Source organism: Peromyscus maniculatus, chromosome 2 (assembly GCF_049852395.1).
Source record: "Peromyscus maniculatus bairdii isolate BWxNUB_F1_BW_parent chromosome 2, HU_Pman_BW_mat_3.1, whole genome shotgun sequence".
NCBI classification, from domain to species: domain Eukaryota; kingdom Metazoa; phylum Chordata; class Mammalia; order Rodentia; family Cricetidae; genus Peromyscus; species Peromyscus maniculatus.
In genome coordinates, this window is record NC_134853.1 from 53110367 (window position 1) to 53123010 (window position 12644).

A 12644-nucleotide genomic window follows, 5' to 3' on the forward strand; every position below is an offset into this window, starting at 1 on the left:
TAAATATATATGGGATAAGGACAAATCTGTGTTAGAGGTGATGTCTAATATTGAGATAGCAAATCATAACAGTAGACTCATGGCAAACATAATTTAAATACTATGTAGTATTGAAAACCTTCAAATATATAGTAAAGGAAGTAAGTGACAATATTTTCTAGGAAATGCACAGACTAGGGAAACCAGGGCAAAAAAACACATCCAATGCTTCAGTGAACAGATAGCATCTTATGTCAATAAGAAGTAAGAAGTATCAAAGCATTATTATTTCACTGGATAAGCAAAGTAATGTCTCAGAAGCCAAGTATATAACAACTGGTATCTTCAAACTGATAGATGCAGAATTTCAAATACTTCATTTAAAGAAACTTGAGGAGCTTAAAGAAAACACAAAAACATACCTCAATGTTCATAGGAGAAACTTAATAAAGAAAAATAAAGTAATTTTTAAAATTGCCAAGATAAACTTAAGCTAAAGTTTGCATTGTAGGAAAGCAAAGGGGTGGTCAAAGCAGGAACAGTAGTGCAGACAAAACAGACCGTGAGTGAAGTGTGCTCAAAGACAAGATGTCTAAACTGTGGGGAATGGAGAATGAAAGAGACTGTGAGTGAGGAGTGCTCAAAGACAAGATATCTAAACTGTGGAGAACAAAACAGACTGTGAGTGAGGTATGCTCAGAGACAAGATGTCTATACTGTGGGGAACGGAACTCAAAAGAGGCATCCAAACACACCAAAAAAGAAGTTTGAAGTGAAGTTGAGGAAGTCATGGGTAACTTAGGCCAGCATTAAAGGAGCAAATATAGATGATACTTGGGGGCAAAATAGCCTGGAGAATAGCAGGAGAAAGAAAGCTTAGGTGAATATATACTAAGAGAAAACATTCAAACTTAGAAAAGGATAAAATGTCTTAACTGAGGGATTGTAGATGTAACCAACCGTCTTATTAAATAAGAAACACAGAACCAATGTAAAAGAGAAAGCCGAGAAGTCAGAGCTCAGAGCTAAAATCTCACCCTTCCTCCTGCAGTGTCCCAGCTTCCCGAAAGAGAGCTATGTCCTGTCTGTCCGTCTTTTTATAGTATTTTGTTCTGCCTTCTCATTGGTTGTAAACCCAAACACATGACTGCCTCATCACTGTCTGTATGTACAGCCCCCCCAGGTCTTAAAGGCATATGTCTCCAATGCTGGCTGTATCCCTGAACACACAGAGATCTACGGGATTAAAGGCGTGTGCCACCACCGCCACACTCTTGCTATGGCTCTAATAGCTCTGACCCCCGGGTAACTTTATTTATTAACATACAATCAAAATCACATTTCAGTACAATTAGATTACCACCACAAGGGATATTAAAGTCACCAGTCAGACATAACTCCAAGAAGTATATTCTAAAAGACATTATAATCAAAATCTCTAAGATTAAGATAAAGAAAGGATTGTCCTGAAGAGGAAACAGCTGAAAATTTTCTTTCTAAAATCTGGAACAAGACAGGGAATCTCATGTTTCACCTTTCTTATTCAACATACTACTAGAAGATCAAGTCACTAGCATTCAGAGTACTGGAAGATACTATTTAGACTCCTGGGAGAAAAAGTTACCAATGATCTACTATATGTGAACCCTGTGAAATATAGAAATTACTGTACACCATGGATATACATGATACACCATGGATACAACAGTGGGATAGTTAATAGATTTCTAGTTAAATTTAATGTAAATTTGACTAAGAAATAGTTGGAGGAGTTCACAGGTCCTAGTCCTAAATTGATTACTAATTTTCTGATAAATGGTCATAAAATCAAACTGTTTTCTAAATCTCGTTCTCAACCTTACTAATGACACAGCCCTTTAATACAGTTCTTCATGTTGTGGTGACCCCAAAACATAAAATTAATTTGTTGCTACTCCATAACTGTAATTTTGATGCAGTAATGAATCATAATGTAAATATCTATTATGCAGAATATGTGATATGTGACCCCTATGCTGGTCACAGGTTGAGAACCACTGTTCTAAATTCCTATCTCTATAAAGCTCTTATACCTTACCAGATAATGTGTGTATGTGTGTGTGCTTTGTGTGTGTATATATGTGTGTGTTTTGTGTGTGTGCATGTGCATGCATATACTCACCCAATGGATCACTGTGCAATCAGACACTCACAGCTGCTTAAAGTGCAAATAATCAGTGCTAGTGAAATGCTCAGTCACAAGTTAAACCTCTCTTAAAACCCTAGGAACCATTAAGGAACTAGAGGCCAAAAAAGATAGTAAGAGCCCGAGGTCATGGAGGGCCAGACTGACATAGTGCCTTCTGGAAATGTCAGGAACAGTACCTTCATTGACTTAACAATAACAATGTTTGCCTGGACAAGCTCAAGCCAGTCAACAGTCTAGCAAAGAGATGTCTGGAGCTCAGTAATCCCCCAAACTAAGAAGCCTTTGACACTTGAATGCTAGTGGGGGAGGGATAGTTAATTTTCTTTAATGACATAGCCCTTGTTAGATCAATCACTCAGTCTCCAGTGGCTGACTCCACATCCGAAAGTATGTGGGCAGTGCATATTAGACTTAATAGATCATTTTAGTGAATAAAATAAAAAAGGGAATATCAGTGTATATACAATCTGATCAGAGGAAATGGGAAATAGGGGGAGATTCTAACTAGGGTGGAGGGTGATAAATACAGAACAAGGAGAGAGCTAATTAAAAAACAGATGTCTGGAAAAGTTGACTATCTGCATAATAATAATAATAATAATAAAAGTTTGTATATATATATATAATTTAAATGAAATTTTCATCTAGGCTGACAATGCTCACTCCAAGAGCCAAAGGCCACTTATCATAAACATCAACACCAGGCATAGAAGGTCTCATTTGAATTGTTGCTCATTGTTGTCCAAGAGCCTCCTAAAACTTCACAGCCTTTGCTATTACCCTTAATTGCTCCTAAGAGTTGGAAGGTAACTCCCTACTGTTTAAGATGTCATGCACTCCAGACAGCTTGCACTTATGAAAGTTCAAAGCCCACCCCCAATGACATTCTTCCTCCAACAAGACAACACCTCCTCCAACAAGGCAATACCTCCTAATAGTGCCACTCCATATTATGGGGGACATTTTCATTCAAACTATCACATTATCCAAATTTATGTTCTCCCTAACACACAGTAAACAAAAGCAAACATAGGCAAATAAGCTGTGATCCAATTACACTATCTCAGAAGAACAAAAGGAACAACAGCTTTTTTTTTTTTGGTTTTTTTCGAGACAGGGTTTCTCTGTGTCGCTTTGCGCCTTTCCTGGAGCTCACTTGGTAGCCCAGGCTGGCCTCGAACTCACAGAGATCCGCCTGGCTCTGCCTCCCGAGTGCTGGGATTAAAGGCGTGCGCCACCACCGCCCGGCAGGAACAACAGCTTTAAGAAACATCCGGAAAAACAGGTTGTGCAAGTGATGTTCGTGAAAAAGGGCAGATGCCCAGGATATGTAATAACCCTAATTAGTTTCAACAGCAAATAATAAATGAACATTCTTATTAAATATGCAAGTGACTGAAATAGATGTTTCATAGAGGAATTTATGTAGCATGAATCTTAACAGTTCTTATTAATAAAATCAAACCTGAGCCAGGGATTGGGGTGAACTGGAAGATCAGAGAACCAGAACAAGCCACAGCTAACCTCACCTGGCCAACTTCTCAGCTGATCTTGTTTCCTCAGACTGGACGCCTCTGTGTCTTCATATCCAAATGGTTCTCAACTGAACTGTTTTGCTGCTCAAAAGCCTGAATGCTTAACCAGCCAAATGCTTCTAGTTTCTAGTCCTCACGCCTTATATACCTTTCTGCTTTCTACCACCACTCCCTGGGATTAAAGGCTCGCTTTCTGGTACTAAGGCTTGTTTTCTGGGATTAAGGGTGTGTGTCACAATGCCTGGCCGGTTCCAATGTGGCCTTGAACTCACAGAGATCCAGAGGGATTTCTACCTCTGGAGTGCTAGGATTAAAGGTGTGAGTGCCACTATTTTCTAGGCTTTGTATCTAGTGGCTGTTCTGTCTCTGACCCCAGATAAGTTTATTAGGGTGTACAATATTTTGGGGAACACAATACCACCACAAATTTATGTAAATGAACAACAGCAACTCAATAGCACTAGCCACAAATCAAATGCAAATATAACCCATATTGAGAAGCACTTAACCAAGGAGTAAGGTTTACTATTGAAAACACAAAAGCTAACTATGCTTAGAAGGTGGGAAAAAGACAATCCTTCCTGATAAAGTATAAAATCAGTGCACTCTTTAGGATGGATTTTTCTTCAAAATTTAAAACAGAATACATTCTTCAAAAAATTGTCTCATGTATACACATCTGGAAGAAGTTGAATTAGTTTACCACAGGCACATAAACCTCTGAAGTTCACTGTGAAAATGCCTACTCTTAGTAATCTAGATAGAAAAACAACTTCAATATCAAGTGATGAGTGGGTGAAAGAGAGAAATTTTTGTGCAGTGGAATATTATTTAACCATAAATAATAATGTGATCCTGCTATTTGTAGTAACAGGTTAGTCAAAGTTCTAAAAACATGTTCATATTAATTTAATGTGTGTGTGTGTGTGTGTGTGTGTGCAAAAGGTACAGTGCAGACTCAGAGGACAGAGGACAATGCACAGACTGTTCTCTGCTTCCTATATATTGGATTCTGGTGTAGGGCTCAGATCCCCAGGCTTAGTAAAAAGTGCCTATATCTGGTAAGCCATCTAGCCAACCTGACTCTAGAGATCTATAGTTCAATGAAGCAAGGAAGGTCCAGACTGACAAGAGATACCTCAACTCACTGGAGAGGAAATGGTGAAAACTTGATCTCATACAAACCGATAGTCAAATGATGGCAGCAAATATGAATGAGAAAAGAAGAGAGCCAATGTGAGAAGAAAGCTTCCTTCCTACCTTGTACAGTGGGATGAATATAGAGAATGATAATTTATTACAAAAATGTAATAATCTAGTTCAAAATGTTTTTACATGTTTTCACTATAAAGAAGTGATAAATGCCCGAGGAGATAGCAATGTTGACAAGCATATAATGGAAACATCATTGAAATCATGCACAGAGCCTCATCCATATGTATAAATTCTGTAATTCTCTATCTGTTACAAAATGTTCAAAGAGGACAAAAATTTCCAATATTCATATTGCTAGAGATTAAAAGTATGAATAAATTAGATATAATAAACAAAAAGTATAAACTGTGCTATCCACAGCTCTTGAAGCTGAGGTTCAGTGTGTTGTATGATATTTTGATTGTGTTCTGACAAATAAAGCTTGCTTGGAGTCAGAGGGCAGGGCCAGCCACTAGCTGATGAAAATTAACCATAGAATGTTTGGAAGACTGTAGAGCGAATAGACAAGAAGTAACTTGGGGTTGATTTTAATGCAGTGGTGCTGTGTTATTCATTAAGTGGTGCTGTTACTGTGCAAGAAAGGCCACGGAGCACAACAAAACCCAGTATCAGAGCTTTATTAGGAGAAGGAAGGGACAGAAGAGAGTATGACCAGGCCTGTGGAAGACATGTGCACAATGAAAGGGCAGGGAGGTGAAGAAGAAGGAAGGAAGAGGGGCCTGTGACCTGCTTCTTATGGATTCCCCTGCACATGTGCATATGGGCTTACAGAGATATGCCACACATGTGCATAGATTGCGTGATCAGGCTGCACACAAATTACACAATCAAGCAGTGCACTGATTACTTAGGGCTTAAGGCCCCTTGCTTGGCTACTGTACTGCAAATGTTCGGTCATATAGCTCGGGGGAGCCAGGAATTCTAACACTTGGGCCTTTTGGTCACAGGAACTGGAGAGGTAGGAAGCAACTGTGGCTGCTCCCCTGCTTCTCTGATTTTTGGGTTTATACCTTGATGTCTGACTCCTGATTTTTATTGATAAGATTAATTAGAATAATGCTTCATTAGTGAATTTAGGTTGTGCTCATATGAACAAAGCTGCTTCAACATGGTGTGGTGTGCTGGTGAGTATATAATGATTTAACAGTAGAAGGTACCTTGGTGGATTGGAGCCATGGGATGCCACAAATCACACGACGCAGATGCAATGGAACTCACATGAAAGGTTTATTGGGAGGGGGTGTGCAGAGGCAACCACTTGAGAGAGGGGAGAGAAGACACTTGCTTTTTATAAGGGGATGTAGGGTAAGCGCATAGGGAGAGTGAGCCACTCAGTGTCTGTATAGGCATGGTATCACAGTTAGGCTGCTGCTGACTTGGTCCCTGAGGGCAGGTCAGTGTAAATGCCTAAATGCTAACATTTCTCCCTTTGGTTTATGATAAAATATGAGAAAATAAGAAGAGGGGTGGTGAAGCATGGATGGGGGCCTGCTCTTTTAGATTGCTTCCTGTTGTCGGGGGCCATAGACATTTTTGGAGTACTGTTGGTTCTTACTATCAGGGCATATTTGGTAGTTACAGTAGCTAGTGGGTGGTAGTCCTGTAACAATAGCTGATTAATTGTTTGATTAAATATTTTTGACTTTGTCATTGAAGGAATGTAAAGAAGAAATTGATAAAGCAGGGTGTGATTAGTAGAGACTGAAAAACAAGGGTCAGGAAGGGAAGTATCTACTTCCATATGGAGTTCTCCATCCAGTATAGTCAAGCATGGCTGCCAAAGTGAAGACTCATTCTTCTGGAACCAGGGACAAGGTAGTTGATCACAGTGTCTCTGAGATTTAAGGTCTTTTTTTTTTTTTTTTTTTTTTTTTTTGAGATAGGGTTTCTCTGTGTAAGCTTTGTGCCTGTCCTGGATCTCACTCTGTAGAACAGGCTGGACTTGAACTCACAGAGATCTGCCTGGTTCTGCCTCCCAGGGATTAAAGGCATGTGCCACCACTGCCCAGCAGCACAGGTTCTTTTTAGTGTGATATATAGGAAGGAAAATTGTCTTGAGGCTGGGGAGTAAAGGGCTTAAGATGGGGTAGGTGAACCCATTGAGGAAGGCTTTCAAACTTAGAGACTGTGAGGTTAGGGACATTGGTCTGGAGAAGAGAGAAGGAGATAACCATTAATTCTAAATGCTCAGACAGTAGCTCAGGCTTATTACTAACTAGATCTTAAACTTAAACTTAAATTAACTCATAATTCTTGTCTATGTTTAGCCATGTGTTTTGGTAACTTTTCTCAGTATGACATTCTCATCTTGCTGGCGACTCTCCCTCTGCCCTTTCTCCTCCCAGGATTCTTAGTTTGGTTGCCCAGCTTAGACTTCTTGCCTGGTTACTGGCCAATCAGTGTTTTATTAAACCAATTCCAGCGACAAATCTTCACAGTATACTAAAAGATTAATCCACAGCAGGAGAGGTCTTCAGTTCCTGGTCACCAGGTTCTAGGGTGCAGTAGGACCTTTGCATTAACAAAAGTTCTGTCATGCAGTGAAGATAAAAAGATCTGCATGAAAATTATGAGGTGAGGGAGATTTGTGGAATTTATGAGGCACTAACTACCTTTCATAGAAAAAAATTCTCACAGAAACTAAGTGGAGAAAAGGTGTTTTAAAGAATTTATATTATTCATATTTATGCTAGCATTTAGTTGGAACATACACCCAAGGTAAGACTGCAGGTGAAGTCTGGACAATACTGAATGACTGGCGTCATAGATGCATTTAACATTAGCCTGACCCTTCTCATTTGCTAACACCATGGTTTGTTTTTCTGTAAAGAGTTTTTCTCCGTGCCCTGGGTGTCACTTTTCCTTTTCTGTAAAACCAGGAAGAAGGGAAATCTGTTGCTGAATATTATTTTAAGCTGTGTTACTTTTATTTATTTTGCATTTGTTTAACTCTGTGAAGCTGTGTTATTGTGCATGTCTAGAGCACCTGGTGGTCTAATAAAGAGCTGAGTGGCCAATAGTGAGGTGGGGCTGGCAGGTAGAAAGAATATTTAGAAGGAGAAATCTGGGAGAAGTAGAAGTAGCCAGAGAAGGAGGGGAACTCCAGCAGCCAGCTACCAACCTACACAGTAAGTCACAGAGTAAGGGTAAGATTTATAGAAGAAAGAGAATGGGAAAAGCCCAGAGGCAAAATGTATGAGGGGTATTTTAAATTAAGGAAAGCTGGCAAGAAACACGCCAAGCTAAGACTTGGCATTTATAAGTAAGAATAAGCTTCTGTGTGAATTATTTGGGAGTTGGATGTCACCCCCCCAAAAAAAAAACCAAAAATAAAAAACAATATTTTGGCTTACCAATGTGGCCCTTGAACATCCATAGTGCTTGAGAAAGCTTGAGAGAGAGAGAGAGAGAGAGAGAGAGAGAGAGAGAGAGAGAGAGAGAGAGAGGAGATATGGCTCTTTTAAGAATTTCTGCCTGCTGGTAAGCCCTTGAGAAGATAGTAAGTTAAGTAGGAACAAAAAACTAAATAAAAATGCCTCTCACAGTGGGAGCATTGGCATTCTAGAGTTCTAAGAAGGTTGAATGCAGTTCCTGGTCAGACAAACCTCCCAGGAGCTGTGAATTTAATGCTTTGTTTTCATGACCTAAGGAGTGGGTGGAGCCAGCTGAGAGCCGAGTGTGGAGGATCCAGGTGTAGGTTAAGGGTTTGCTCATAAGGTCAAAGAAAGCTGAAGATTTGTAGTAAAAGAGGTCCAGGTCTAAAACCCTCTGAACAGTTTACAGTGTGTTTAACAATGTGCATAGGCTTAACAAAAGAAAAAGAGTATAGTCATAGAAAAAATGAATAACTTAAAAATAACAAAGTTTTTAAAGAGAAAGTAAAAGTAATATAAAAGAAAAAAGCCACATAAGATGGGAAATACACAGAGTCTGGATCCTGTAAATTCTTGTGCTGATTTTGAATTTTTCTTTTGATTGTGGAAAAGCAAAGGATAGCTGTAAAGAGACTTAGAATTGGAAGAGGGACTATTGAAATAAATCAGCTTATATACTTTAGGAATGCTTCAACTTTTAAAAAGTCAAAAAAATGTATTTCTCAAATGGAAATAAAAAATGCTTTGAAGTTTTGTTCCTACAGGAGATAAGAGGCTGTGAATTCCTTAAGTGTTAATATGGATCAGGTTTGCTCAGGCAAGACCTTCTGAAACTTTACAGGTGATACCTATCAGCAAAGATTACTGCTGGCCTTCTCAATACTTGGCCATTATCTCATTTTTTTTTCCCTCTGTGACCCAAAAGATATTTCATCCATAGACAGCAGGAGGCAGTTTGGAAAATACTATGCCCACATTCTGAAGAGATGGGTTGGGTGATCTTTGGTTATTTGTTGGGTGATGGATGTTTGTTATCATTTAGGAGAATATAGTACATTGATACAAATTTGGAGTTATTTTTGTTATACTGTACATATGTTTCCACTCTTGTTTAAAAGACTTTTGTATATTGATAAAAGTTTAAGGTTATTTTTGTTACAACATATTATTTGTATGTTTCTATTTTGTTTGAGATATTGTGCTTATTCAGTGCATTTGAAAATGTAGGGTGATGCTCTGGGTTTTGAAAGCTATTATTATAAACTATATAGGATATTCAGGAAACATAAGTTAGTGGTTAGCCATTTATAACAATCAAAATTGTGGATATGTTAGGGGTGCTTTCCAGATCATATAGAGATATATTTTCAATCAATAGATGGTCTTCAACCTTTCAAAGACCTACAGAAAATGGTGTTTAAAATGTTTTGTTAACTTAAAGTTTTTCATGAAAATGAGACACATCTGCTCCTGGAAGCACTAGTTTACTTCAGAGAAGATGATGGACATTGAAGAAACTCTTTATGGAGTTTGCTTTCATTGTGGCAAGGTTAGCCACTGGGCAAAGAAACTTTTCTTACCTTTGATGTGCTGTGCAGACTAGACATGCAAGACACACAGGAAAAAGACTGTTGAACTTTGCCAAAAGAGATAGGAGAGTCCTTCAAAATTCTTGCTTCACAGAAGAATCTGGCACACATTTCTAGGACACACAGGAAAGAGACTGCTGAATTTTGCCAATACAAGGCAATCTGAAAACTGTGCTTGATATTCTGGGCCTGTAGGCTGAAGAAGGATGCCCCAATATTGCAGAGGATCTTTGGGTGACTGTCCAGGCAGCCAAATGTCTCTGTTATTAGATACTATTACACCCTTCTTGGTCTTTGATGGAATTGAAGACTAGATAGTTATAGTTACAGTTTTCTTAGTTATGATAGAAAGTAAGTTAAGTGTAAAACTTTGAATTTACTAAAACAGGATAGATAATGCATTATTTTTCTCTGAATATGATGACTACAAATGGATAGAATATTGAAAAATTAATTATTGATAACTGTTTTGTTGTATATTGTTATACTATTTTAAAGTTTAAACCTTTCTTTTTATTTAGACAAAAACGGGGAAATGTTGGAGAATATTATTTTAAGGAGGAAGACTCCAGAGGCCAGCCACACAGCTACATAGCAAGCTACAGAGTAAAAAAAGCCCAGAGGAAAAAGGTATATGGGATAATTCAAGTTAAGGAAAGCTGGCAAGAAACAAGCCATGCTAAGGTCAGACATTTACAAGTAAAAATAAGCCTCTGTGTGATTTATTTGGGAGCTGAATGACAGGCTCCCCAAAAGAGAAAAAAAAATCCTCCCCCGCCAAATAATGAAATAACTCTCAGACTCTGCTAGAAGATGGGCAACTGTATCCACTGCAGGTCTGAATCTGTACCATTGAGGTCTGTACTCATAGTCTGTACTTTTTCTTTAAAGCAAAATGAAGCTCAGAGCTTAGCCATTAAAAGTTAAGTCTCAACAGCAATAATTCTTTGTAGGTTTGCTGTGAAAAATCCCACTACATTTCTGACAGCTTTCTAGTCAAAGATAACATTTTTAAAGGTTGAATTGGCCCCCTGCGTTTTCCTTAACTAGACACCTGAGAACAAAACACCAACTGCTAAGCCATCTCTTAGTCTGTGTACATGAGACTTCATCCATTAACTCCCTGCCATGAGATTCTGCTAGTAGGAAGCCAGAACATATTAATTAAATGCTTCAATTCATAATTTAAATGCTTAGATTCCTTTGCCTCCAAACAGAATGTCTAGGGCAAAATGTTTTAGGCTTTTGAAAAGTAAGAAGAGAAAGTGATTTTCTTAAAAAAAAAAACTATGGTAAAAAATGTATGATCTATATAAATGTGGATATTAACATAACAACATAAAATTAGAGCTAAAAATATAATAGACATATGTTCTGTAACAAAAAATGTTTTGAGCAGATTCTATAAAGCTAACTGAATTTGTTTAGGATCTCACCCACAAACTAGACAGCAGTTCCAAGTCTAAAGTTGAAAAAGCCCGATACAGGGCTCACTAAAAAAACACATGCAATTTCTAGATCCCTGGGACCCACATAGTAGGTTTTCTCTGAACTCTACATGTGTACAATGGTACATGCACATGTGCATGTGCTCTTGCACACATATACACACACACATGCACACACACATACACAAATGCAAACAAATTATAGATAAGTAAATAAATGTTTAAAATGTAATTTTAAAAAATAGCTGACTTTAGAAGTTAAAAAAAAATGGTACATCTCAGTAACAGGAATTTTCATTACAGGACATTCCTCCACTCAGAAGTAGTCATCTACAAGAAGAGTCATTATAGAATGGTCATTCCTTCATAAGGTCTATACCTTATGAATCAACCACTATGTAGTAGATGTGGTTCTGAAGTCTTTGCCAAACTTTTCATGATAACATAGGCTTTTTCTTCTTTCTATAAAATTTAGTTTTAAAAACTTTAGGAAATTTATTTCATATGTGTAGATGTCTATGTATATATATAGTTTGAAAACATTTATTAATGAGTTACATGCTTTTTTATGTGTGTAAAGAAAATTTTATTCTTAACAATGAACTGTATCCTCAGCTCTCTTTGGTGGAACTTTTAAAAATATGTTCTGGTTCTAAAGAAGAAAAAACAAAATCAATGAAGAAAATAAGACATGCTCCTCAAGAGCAGAGGCTGACAGCATGGTGTTCTTTCCTGAGCACTTCCTGACACAGCTAGATAAAGAAGAACAGGGAACTGATGCTGCCCAAAGAGCTGTATCAACTGAAAAATATTTACTGTTCCTATTAAAAATGAATTAACCCAAACAGACAGCCTTTTAATTGAAATCTTTATCACATTACCTTCTTATTTAAATGCAAATGTACAATCCTTTTTACAAACTAATAGAAATCAGAAAATGAAAGGTGAACTGCACTTACTAATGACTCCATCATCCTGGGTAATCCAGGTCTGATGTCATGTGAAATGCTAAAAGCCTTAGAAAGACTTTCCCAAAGTTCACTGCATTTTTCCAGTTGCTTTAGCAATTTATAGAATTTTTTTTTCAAATATTAGGTTTTATTTTTTAGGCTAAATGATATGTGATTTTTTTTTTTTACTGTATTGGAAGAATAGGAATTTGTTTCTTGAAGCTGCTTTCTGCATTGCTATAATGTACCATATTTTAAGATCTTTTTCTAAACAAAGAATAAGAGATGTTTATGTTACAAACATAGCATTATTTAAGCTTTGGCCGAACGATGCATATATTACATACTGAGACCAGACATAGACTG